We start from the raw sequence: 11,742 nt of genomic DNA, 5'->3' as shown, positions 1-11,742 counted from the left end.
GACAAATATGAAATCATCCAGATAATGGAGATATAAGGGTATTTTTTATGGAGAATATAATTACTCTGCATTTGTCATTAAAATTTAAAGGCCTTATTTTTATTTTTATTCTTATTTTTACTCTTAATTTTATTTTTCATTTTTAAAATTTTATTCTTACTTTATGCTTCTTATTTTTCTATTTTTTCATTTTTTAATTCTCATTTGATTTTATTTCAGTTCAATATCTCAATTGAGAAAACACATTAATATTTAATAAAGTAATGTCTAATACAAGAGTATTGCTTCATTAAATATATATTGCTAAGGAAAAACATGTTTACATTTTCTGAGTAAACACAACAATTCATTCATTCATTTATTCATTCATTCATTCATTCATACATTCATATATTTATTCATTTTGGTTCAGGAGTACACATTCTTTGATATTATTGGTTTAATAAAGATATAAAAACTTGTTTTTTCAAAATACACTGACACCTATGGGTTGGAAAAGGTAATTACACCTATGACATAAAAATGTTCTATCATATGGAGAACTTGATTGATAATGAATTATTATCTATTATTGTTTATTATTCCAAACATAATTTATTTTAATATTTTGATAATAATTAGATGGATATTACTGATTGCTATGGTACGCTGTGATATTATAGGTTAGGAAAAACTGCCAGATTTGGTATCAGATTAGGGAATGAAGACTTCAATCAAGACATCGCAATTATGAATTCTATCTTAATAAAGACTTTTAATTTTTATAAATCAAAGAGATTCTCAAAAGTTACAAGAAGAAGCAACTGATATCCGGACGTCTCAGAAGGTAACAGGTGTGAATGCTGAGTGTTATAATTAGTGTTGAGCCACCCCCGTAGTGTTCGGGTTCGGTTCGGTTCATCGAACACCGGGATGTTCGAGGAACTGTTCGTCGAACTGTTCGTCGAACACCTTAGAACACCGTTGAACACCGTTAAAACCAATGGCAGGCAAACAAAAACACATAGAAACACATAGAAAACACCTTCAAAGGTGTCCAAAAGCTGACAAACTGCTCAGAAGACGCTTTCTTTAAAAAAGCCGGCCGGCAATTCAGCAGCGGCATACACCGGTACCCGACAATTTAGACAAGAAGGAATAGAGCCTCACACATAGATTAGATAGATAGAAACATGTCAGTCACATATATTTGAAGTACAGTGACAGTGTTGCTTACTGTACTTGTCATTTAGTGTAAAGGATTTATTAAAAAATATAATAGTGTTTTCATGCACTGTCTCTTTAAAAAAGCCGGCCGGCAATTCAACATCTGTACCCGACAATTTATAACAGACAGAATAGAGCTTCACACATAGATTAGATAGATAGAAACATGTCAGTCACATATATATGAAGTACAGTGACAATGTTGCTTACTGTACTTGTCATTTAGTGTAAAGGATTTATTTAAAAAAATAATAGTGTTTTCATGCACCGTCTCTTTAAAAAAGCCGGCCGGCAATTCAGCATCTGTACCCGACAATTTATAACAGACAGAATAGAGCTTCACACATAGATTAGATAAATAGAAACATGTCAGTCACATATATATGAAGTACAGTGATAGTGTTGGTTACTGTACTTGTCATTTAGTATTAAAATAAAGGATTTATTATTAGAAAAAATTGGCGTGGGGTTCCCCTTAATTTTAGTCTCTAGCGGAGGTTAAGCAGACAGCTGGGGCAGATGTTTGAAGCCTGGGAAGGGGGTAATACCCACGGAGCTTCCCAGGCTACTAATATGAGCCCCCTGCTGAATACATAGCCTTTACTAGCTATTAAAATGGGGGACCCCCCCAAAAAAATGACGTGGGGTCCCCCCTAATTTAATAGCTAGCAAAGGCTAGGCAGACAGCTGGGGGCTGATATTAATAGCCCAGGAAGGGAGCCATGAATATTGGCCCCCTCCCAGGCTAGAAACACCAGCCGTCAGCCGCCCCAGAAATGGCGCATTCATAGGATGCGCCAATTCTGGCACTTAGCCTCGCTCTTCCACGCTGCCCTGTAGCGGTGGCAGGGGGTAATAGGGCTGGGGTTGATGTCAGCTTATAATGCCAGCTGACATCAAGCCAAGGTTAGTAATGGAGAGGCGTATATAAGACACCCCCATTACTAACCCCATAGTCAAAGTTAAAAGAAAACACAAACACCCAGAATAAAGTCCTTTAATTGAAATAAAGACACAATCCTTTATTGTTCTAAATTAAACCGTACTTACCATCACGCCCATTCCAGCTGAAGCCAACGATCTCCTGCAATAAAAGAAAAATAATAAAGCAACATCATCCTTACCTTTCCATGGTTCCCATGACAGCTTCAGCTCTGCTACATCGAGATGACAGGCTGGACCGCAGCAGAACGCTGCCATCCAGCCTGTCATCCAGCAGACACTGAGAAGCGCAGGCATGCTTGCGCTCTGCAGTGTCTGGCTGTGACGGCATAAAGATGAGACGAGTTCATGTCCAATGAACTCGGCGCACCTCATGCACGTCACTGACAGCGTGGGAAAATTCTCACGCTGAAGCGCTGAGTGCAGGAGAATTCTCCCACGCTGTCAGTGACGTGCATAAGGTGAGCTCATGTCCAATGAACTCAGCTCACCTCCTGCACGTCACTGACAGCGTGGGAGAATTCTCCTGCACTCAGCGCTTCAGCGTGAGAATTCTCCCACGCTGAAGCGCTGAGTGCAGGAGAATTTTCCCACGCTGTCAGTGACGTGCATAAGGTGAGCTCATGTCCAATGAACTCAGCTCACCTCCTGCACGTCACTGACAGAGTGGGAGAATTCTCCTGCACTCAGCGCTTCAGTGTGGGAATTCTCCCACGCTGAAGCGCTGAGTGCAGGAGAATTTTCCCACGCTGTCAGTGACGTGCATGAGGTGAGCCGAGTTCATTTCTACATTAACTCGGCTCATCTGGATGCCCTCACAGAGAGACACTGTGGAGCGCAATCAAGCCTGCGCTTCTCAGTGTCTGCGGGATGATAGGCTGGATAGCAGCGTTCTGCTGCGGTCCAGCCTGTCATCTCGATGTAGCAGAGCTGAAGCTGTCATGGGAACCATGGAAAGGTAAGGATGATGTTGCTTTATTATTTTTCTTTTATTTCAGGAGATCGTTGGCTTCAGCTGGAATGGGCGTGACGGTAAGTATGGTTTAATTTAGAACAATAAAGAATTGTGTGTTTATTTCAATTAAAGGACTTTTTTCTGGGTGTTGTGTTTTTTTTAAATACTTTACTAGAAATTCATGGTGGTCATGTCTAATATTGGCGTGACCCCATGAATTTTGGGCTTAGGGCCAGCTGATAATGCCAAGCTGGCCCTAACCCCTTTATTACCCAGTGAGCCACCGCATCAGGGCCCTGGATGAGTTGGGTACAGCGCCAGAAGATGGCGCTTCTATGAACGCGCCATTTTCCGGGGTGGCTGCGGACTGCAATTTGCAGCGGGGGTGGCCCAGAAAGCTTGGGCCTCCCTGCGCTGCGGATTCCAGCCCCCAGCTGCCTAGTTGTACCTGGCTGGACACAAAAACAGGGCAAAGCCCCACGTCAATTTTCTTTAAATTATTTCATGAAATAATTAAGAAAAAAAGGGCTTCCCTATATTGTTGTGTCTGGCCAGGTACAAATAGGCAGCTGGTGGTTGGGGGCAGCCCGTTCCTGCCTGCTGCACCTGACTGGACACAAATATAGTGCGAAGCCCCACGTCAATTTTTTTTTAATTATTTCATGAATTTCATGAAATAATTAAAAAATATTGAAGTGGGGCTTCGCACTATATTTGTGTCCAGCCAGGTACAGCAGGCAGGAACGGGCTGCCCCCAACCACCAGCTGACTATTTGTACCTGGCCGGACACAACAATATAGGGAAGGCCTTTTTTTCTTAATTATTTCATGAATTTCATGAAATAATTAAAAAAAAAATACGTGGGGCTTCGCCCTATTTTTGTGTCCAGCCAGGTACAACTAGGCAGCTGGGGGCTGGAATCTGCAGCGCAGGGAGGCCCAAGCTTTCTGGGCCCCCCCGCTGCAAATTGCAGTCCGCAGCCACCCCGGAAAATGGCGCGTTCATAGAAGCGCCATCTTCTGGCGCTGTACCCAACTCATCCAGGGCCCTGGTGCGGTGGCTCACTGGGTAATAAAGGGGTTAGGGCCAGCTTGGTATTATCAGCTGGCCCCAAGCCCAAAATTCTTGTGGTCACGCCAGTATTAGACATGACCGCCATGAATTTCTAGTAAAGTATTTAAAAAAAACACAACACCCAGAATAAAGTCCTTTAATTGAAATAAACACACAATTCTTTATTGTTCTAAATTAAACTATACTTACCATCACACCCATTCCAGCTGAAGCCAACGATCTCCTGCAATAAAAGAAAAATAATAAACCAACCTCATCCTTACCTTTCCATGGTTCCCACGACAGCTTCAGCTCTGCTACATCGAGATGACAGGCTGGACCGCAGCAGAACGCTGCCATCCAGCCTGTCATGCCGCAGACACTGAGAAGAGCAGGCATGCTTGCGCTCCTCAGTGTCTCGCTGTGACGGCATCCAGATGAGCCGAGGTCATGTCCAATGAACTCGGCTCACCTCATGCACGTCACTGACAGCGTGGGAAAATTCTCACGCTGAAGTACTGAGTGCAGGAGAATTCTCCCACGCTGTCAGTGACGTGCATGAGGTGAGCTCATGTCCAATGAACTCAGCTCACCTCATGCACCTCACTGACAGCGTGGGAAAATTCTCCTGCACTCAGCGCTTCAGCGTGAGAATTCTCCCACGCTGTAAGTGACGTGCATGAGGTGAGCCGAGTTCATTGGACATGACCTCGGCTCATCTTTATGCCGTCACAGAGAGACAATGTGGAGCGCAAGCAAGCCTGCTCTTCTCAGTGTCTGCGGGATGACAGGCTGGATGGCGGCGTTCTGCTGCGGTCCAGCCTGTCATCTCGATGTAGCAGAGCTGAAGCTGTCGTGGGAACCATGGAAAGGTAAGGATGAGGTTGCTTTATTATTTTATTTTTATTACAGGAGATCGTTGGCTTCAGCTGGAATGGGCGTGACGGTAAGTATGGTTTAATTTAGAACAATAAAGAATTGTGTCTTTATTTCAATTAAAGGACTTTATTCTGGGTGTTTGTGTTTTTTTTAACTTTGACTATGGGGTTAGTAATGGGGGTGTCTTATAGACGCCTCTCCATTACTAACCTGGGCTTGATGTCAGCTGGCATTATAAGCTGACATCAACCCCAGCCCTATTACCCCATGCCACAGCACCAGGGCAGCGTGGAAGAGCGAGGCTAAGTGCCAGAATTGGCGCATCCTATGAATGCGCCATTTCTGGGGCGGCTGACGGCTGGTGTTTCTAGCCTGGGAGGGGGCCAATATTCATGGCTCCCTTCCTGGGCTATTAATATCAGCCCCCAGCTGTCTGCCTAGCCTTTGCTAGCTATTAAATTAGGGGGGACCCCACGTCATTTTTTTGGGGTGGTCCCCCATTTTAATAGCTAGTAAAGGCTATGTATTCAGCTGGGGGCTGATATTAGTAGCCTGGGAAGCTCCGTGGGTATTAACCCCTTCCCAGGCTTCAAACATCTGCCCCAGCTGTCTGCTTAACCTCCGCTAGAGCCTAAAATTAAGGGGAACCCCACGCCAATTTTTTTAATAATAAATCCTTTATTTTAATACTAAATGACAAGTACAGTAACCAACACTATCACTGTACTTCATATATATGTGACTGACATGTTTTCTATCTATCTATGTGTGAAGCTCTATTCTGTCTGTTATAAATTGTCGGGTACAGATGCTGAATTGCCGGCCGGCTTTCTTAAAGAGACGGTGCATGAAAACACTATTATGTTTTTTAATAAATAATTTACACTAAATGACAAGTACAGTAAGCAACACTGTCACTGTACTTCATATATATGTGACTGACATGTTTCTATCTATCTAATCTATGTGTGATTCTCTATTCCTTCTATTCTAAATTGTCGGGTACAGATGCTGAATTGCCGGCCGGCTTTTTTAAAGAGACGGTGCATGAAAACACTATTATTTTTTTTGATAAATCCTTTACGCTAAATGACAAGTACAGTAAGCAGCACTTTCACTGTACTTCGTATATATGTGGCTGACATGTTTCTATCTATCTAATCTATGTGTGAAGCTCTATTCTTTCGGTTCTAAATTGTCGGGTACCGGTGTATGCCGCTGCTGAATTGCCGGCTTTTCATGTTTCACTGTTGGCACTGTTCCCATCGATTTGGGCAATCACTGTAATGCCACAACCACCATGACTGTGGCATTACAGTGAGTGGCAGACAATCCCTGCATGATTGGTGCTCTAAATAGCACCAGACATGCAGGACACGCTTTTGGTGCACGAACAGTTATCGAACATAACCTCGAACAGCCGAATTTTTTGCAAATCGTTCGGGTTCGTCGAACAACTCGAACACCGCCCAAAACAGCTCGAATTTGAGATTGGCGAACAGTTCTAGTCGAACACCGCTCATCTCTAGTTATAATAGACTGTGTCCATTACATACAATACAATTCACACCACTGATCACCAGGACGGCAGAGGACGATGATCCTATATGTACTGTGTTGTGTTCAAGTTTCATCACGTTCCACTGGTTTCTTATCACCTGCAACGCTTCAATGAAAGCTGGTGAACAGGTAATACCTGGCATATGTGTCCTGTATATAAAGGACTGAGTACTGGTTATGGTGCTATATAAAGCAGGAAAGTGTCAAGTTAACCCTTGCTTTACTGACCAAAGACGTCACATCTGTTCCAAAAGTGACACGAGACCAGTGCGGACACACGAAAGATTCCAAAGACGATCCAACGTAAGTCCAGGTGACACTGCACAGATATTAAAGCTACATTTCATCCATGGACTTTGTTTTCTTATCAACTGACACACATGATCTTTCTAATAAAGAGTACAGTTTATGGACTGAACAATAATGAACACAATTATGGACTGTACAATATCTACATGCTGTAATTTATTTCAAAGGAGTTTTCATCTAAAGACTGTGTTATAAAAGAACCAAGAAGATGACGACCCGATGACATCAGATGATGAAGATTGAACCCGCGATTGCTTCAATTTAGATATAGGGAAGTATAATTATACATATTAAATGAATATTAGTCACGGCTTACCATAACATGAATTCACATCATTATATAACAATAATCCGATATTGATACTATTATTACTATTATTATTATAATGGAAATTTAATGATATTGCCAAGGAAGAAGGAAAGAAAAAATGATTGATGAATGTATCTTCTTTTGAGATTTTTTAGTTAAAGTCCTTTTATTCTCAAAAAAGGGAGAAATGTTAAATGGTTAATTATGGAAATTCATTTGGAATGTTAATCGATAATCATTTTTCTGAGTTCTATGCCTCAGCCATCGTGTCTAGTTGACATGCGCTTTTTGTGTGTGTATTTTTGGTTCACTACCATATGTAGAACAGGTGTCCATACGACTGGCTATAAAAGCCCATGGTACAGAAAGGGGGGGCTCTCTTGCTCTGCCCACCCCACAAGACACAGAATCTTCATGCTGAGAAGCAGATGACATGTAGGCCTTGACACATGCTGGACAAAGACATGATTTACCAGCCAGGATCCAAGGAAAGATGGGTGAATCTCAACAATTAAGCTAATTATGGACAAATGGACAATTACTTTATAACTAATTATTGTATGTACCTTCTGCAATCTGATTCTTTTTAATGGACAATCCAAGAATAAATAGATACATTTTTTTATAAGAATATCGTGATATTGATACTTTGAGAAGTCCTCAGTAGAAAAAAATAATACAGGAAGAGTATTATTTAACAGCCTCCCATCCAAGCACTAACCAGGCCTGACCCTGCTTAACTTGCGAGATCAGATGAGATGGGGCGTGTTCAGGGTGGTGTGGCCGTAGGCAGAGACAAGCCTCTCACTTGCTGCTTTTCTACTTTGACGTCTGGCTGCCGGCTGCCCTTTCCAGTGCTCAGCAAGACCAGGTCCTCTTGTGCTTTCCCTTCTCTTCAATTTTTTTGCTGGCTCCTTAAAAGGTCTTGTAGACACAACGCCCCACTCAGAGCCGCTGAGCTCACTGATTGGCTGCAGCTCTGTAGACGGAACGTCAGCTTCACGGCCAATGCCACAGGCCGGGAGCAGAGGCGAGAATCACCAGTAGACCCGGGTAGGGTGAGTAGAGCACGGTTAGTTGCTTTCTAATAGGCTGCAGCCGGGGATTAACTTTTAATGAAAGGGAACAATCCCTTTGACTGTCTGCAGCGCGCCACACCTAGGAAGCGCACTCTCACACACAAGCCAGCATGCACACCTGCTCGCACGTGACAACACCCCCTATCTGCCCCTTCAACCTCTCCGTTACCATGCATCAGACTCTCCTGCCTGTTTTATGATTTCAGGGCCCTAGCAGTAATCACCCCCCCCACCCCAATTCCTTCCGCACCTTCCTTGCCTTCCTTGCACTGAGGTTAGCTCTTTGTCAGCCGTCTGGCTTGATTACACAAGCTTCTTTGCAGAGAAACATGTTACTTCTGCTGGCCCTCGCTAGGCGGCCGGCATCCACAGCCTTCCCTGGGCACCTGATGAAAGCCTGGCCCCTTCACGACCCCGGGTTCTTTTAACGCCATCATTTCCACATGGCGAGCTGCGGAGTCAATAAGCACTCCTAGCCGTGGCAAGGAGCTCGTTGTCAGGCCTGCGTGAAGGCGGCGGGGTAGCGTACTTAGCTGCCAACTGGCTCAGAAGCCTTGGAGCTTCCATCATCTAAGTTACTTAAGGTCGGTGTCCGGCAAGGCGCCGTTCCATGCTAGCCGAGCTGTTCAGTAGGTAAAAACGTCATCAAAATGGTCTACAGCACCCGGTGTTCCCAGGAGGTCTCCCATCCAAGTACTGTCTGAGCCCAGCCCTGCTTTGCTTCCGAGATCAGATGAGATCGGGAGTATCCAAGGTGGTATGGCCAGTAGAAGCTGCTCGATCCATCGCCCGGCCAGCCTTTCTCAGGATCGCTTGGTGGCGAGCAATCTGGCCGTGACGGGGCGGGCTCCGAAGGGTCCATGCAAAGTCTGTGCCGTCCCTACAGGTGTGGTCTGTTCAGCTGTGATTCACCCGCCGCATCAGGTGTCTTCAAAAATGGCTCGGCGCAGGGTCTCCTGCAGGCTAAACCCTTCATCGCGGTAATGTGACAGAAAGAGCAAGCTGGACCCGTAACTTGGGGGCGAAGCGAGACGTCCAGGGGTGAATGAAGGAAGAGGGTGAGATGGTTGCCAGTGACTTTGAGCTGCTCTTCAGGGGGGAGGGTCGTGTTGCCTGCAAAGGTCTTCTGCTTGGGGTTACCGGTTGTTGCCTCCAGCCACCCGGGAGACGCTGGTCCTGGTGAAAAGGAGCCTAGTATTAAAAGTAAATAAGCAACAATGCTGGAGGCCCACGGTGATCAGAAGGATGCTGGTATTTTGCAGAGATGAAATAGCGCAAGAGAGAAAGCAAATGAAAAAAAGAAAAGAGAATGAATGTGTGCACTTGTGAAAGGGAATGGAAAATAGGCATAGAAGAGAGTGCCCCCTGCAGGTGGAAAGAAGGAAAAAGCAAAAGCCTACAGCACCTTGTATTCCCAGGCGGTCTCCCATCCAATTACTAACCAGGCCCAACTCTGCTTAGCCTCTGAGATCAGATGAGATCAGGAGTGTTAAGGGTGGTGTGGCCGTAGGCAGAAACAAGCCTCTCACTTGCTGCTTTTCTACTTTGAAGTCTGGCTGCCGGCTGCCCTTTCCAGTGCTCAGCAAGACCAGGTCCTTTTGTGCTTTCCCTTCTCTTCAATTTTTTTGCTGGCTTCCTTAAAAGGTCTTGTAGACAGAACGCCCCACTCAGAGCCGCTGAGCTCACTGATCGGCTGCAGCGCTGTCGACGGAACGTCAGCTTCACGGCCAATGCCACAGGCCGGGAGCAGAGGCGAGAATCACCGGTAGACCCGGGTAGGGTGAGTAGAGCGTGGTTAGTTGCTTTCTAATAGCCTGCAGCCGGGGATTAACTTTTAATGAAAGGGAACAATCCCTTTGACTGTCTGCAGCGCGCCACACCGAGGAAGCGCACTCTCACACACAAGCCAGCATGCACACGTGCTCGCACGTGACAACACCCCCTATCAGCCCCTACAACCTCTCTGTCACCATGTGTCAGACTCTCCTGCCTGTTTTATGATTTCAGGGCGCTAGCACTAATCACCCTCGCCGCTCCAATTCCTTCCTTGCCTTCCTTGCACTGAGGTTAGCTCTTTGTCAGCCGTCTGGCTTTGTTACACAAGCTTCTTTTCAGAGAAACATGTTACTTCTGCTGGCCCTCGCTAGGCGGCCGGCATCCAAAACCTTCCCTGGGCACCTGCTGAAAGCCTGGCCCCTCCACGGCCCCGGGTGCTTTTAACACCATCATTTCCACACAGCGAGCTGCGGAGTCAATAAGCACTCCTAGCCGTGGAAAGGAGCTCGGTGTCAGACCTGCGTGGTAGCGTACTTAGCTGCCAACTGGCTCAGAGGCCTTGGGGCTTCCATCATCTAAGTTACTTAAGGTCTGTGTCCGGCAAGGCGCCGTTCCATGCTAGCCGAGCTGGGCAGTAGGGCAAAACGTCATCAAAATGGTCTACAGCACCCGGTGTTCCCAGGAGTTCTCCCATCCAAGTACTGTCTGAGCCCAGCCCTGCTTTGCTTCCGAGATCAGATGAGATCGGGCGTATCCAAGGTGGTATGGCCAGTAGATGCTGTTTGATCCATCGCCCGGCCAGCCTTTCTCAGGATCGCTTGGTGGCGAGCAAACTGGCCGTGACGGGGCGGGCTCCGAAGGGTCCATGCAAAGGCTGTGCCGTCCCTACAGGTGTGGTTTGTTTAGCAGTGATTCACCCGCCGCATCAGGTGTCTTCAAAAATGTCTCGGCGCAGGGTCTCCTGCAGGCTAAACCCTTCATCGCGGTAATGTGACAGAAAGAGCAAGCTGGACCCGTAGCTTGGGGGCGGAGCGAGACGTCCAGGGGTGAATGAAGGAAGAGGGTGAGATGGTTGCCAGTGACTTTGAGCTGTTCTTCAGGGGGGAGGGTCGTGTTGCCTGCAAAGGTCTTCTGCTTGGGGTTACCAGTGGTTGCCTCCAGCCACGCGGGAGACGCTGGTCCTGGTGAAAAGGAGCCTAGTATTAAAAGTAAAGAAGCAACAATGCTGGAGGCCCACGGTGATCAGAAGGATGCTGGTATTTTGCAGAGATGAAATATCGCAAGAGAGAAAGCAAATGAAAAAAAGAAGAGAGAATGAATGTGTGCACTTGTGAAAGGGAATGGAAAAAAGGCATAGAAGAGAGTGCCCCCTGCTGGTGGAAGGAAGGAAAAAGCAAAAGCCTACAGCACCTGGTATTCCCAGGCGGTCTCCCATCCAAGTACTAACCAGGCCTAACCCTGCTTAGCTTCCAAGATCAGACAACATCGGTTGTGTTCAGGGTGGTTTGGCCGTAGGCAGAGAAAAGCCTCTCACTTGCTGCTTTTCTACTTTGACGTCTGGCTGCCGGCTGCCCTTTCCAGTGCTCAGCAAGACGAGGTCCTTTTGTGCTTTCCCTTCTCTTCAATTTTTTTGCTGGCTTCCTTAAAAGGTCTTGTAGACACAACGCCCCAC

The 11,742-nt window shown here is 46.0% G+C and overlaps 4 pseudogenes; all 4 read right to left on the bottom strand.

Moving 5' to 3' along the window:
• Positions 1-8,946: 8,946 nt before the first annotated feature.
• On the bottom strand, positions 8,947-9,066 carry LOC141267535 (5S ribosomal RNA; annotated as a pseudogene).
• Positions 9,067-9,687: 621 nt separating this feature from the next.
• LOC141267542 (5S ribosomal RNA) lies at positions 9,688-9,806 on the bottom strand (annotated as a pseudogene).
• A 921-nt stretch (positions 9,807-10,727) lies between these two features.
• LOC141268560 (5S ribosomal RNA) lies at positions 10,728-10,847 on the bottom strand (annotated as a pseudogene).
• Positions 10,848-11,468: 621 nt separating this feature from the next.
• LOC141267865 (5S ribosomal RNA) lies at positions 11,469-11,587 on the bottom strand (annotated as a pseudogene).
• Positions 11,588-11,742: the final 155 nt, after the last annotated feature.

Source organism: Phyllobates terribilis, unplaced genomic scaffold, assembly GCF_046119375.1.
Source record: "Phyllobates terribilis strain yellow unplaced genomic scaffold, ASM4611937v1 Scaffold_4__5_contigs__length_816908805, whole genome shotgun sequence".
Lineage (NCBI taxonomy): Eukaryota > Metazoa > Chordata > Amphibia > Anura > Dendrobatidae > Phyllobates > Phyllobates terribilis.
The sequence above is the reverse complement of the archived record's forward strand: the minus strand, read 5'-3'. Positions and strand labels throughout refer to the sequence as shown.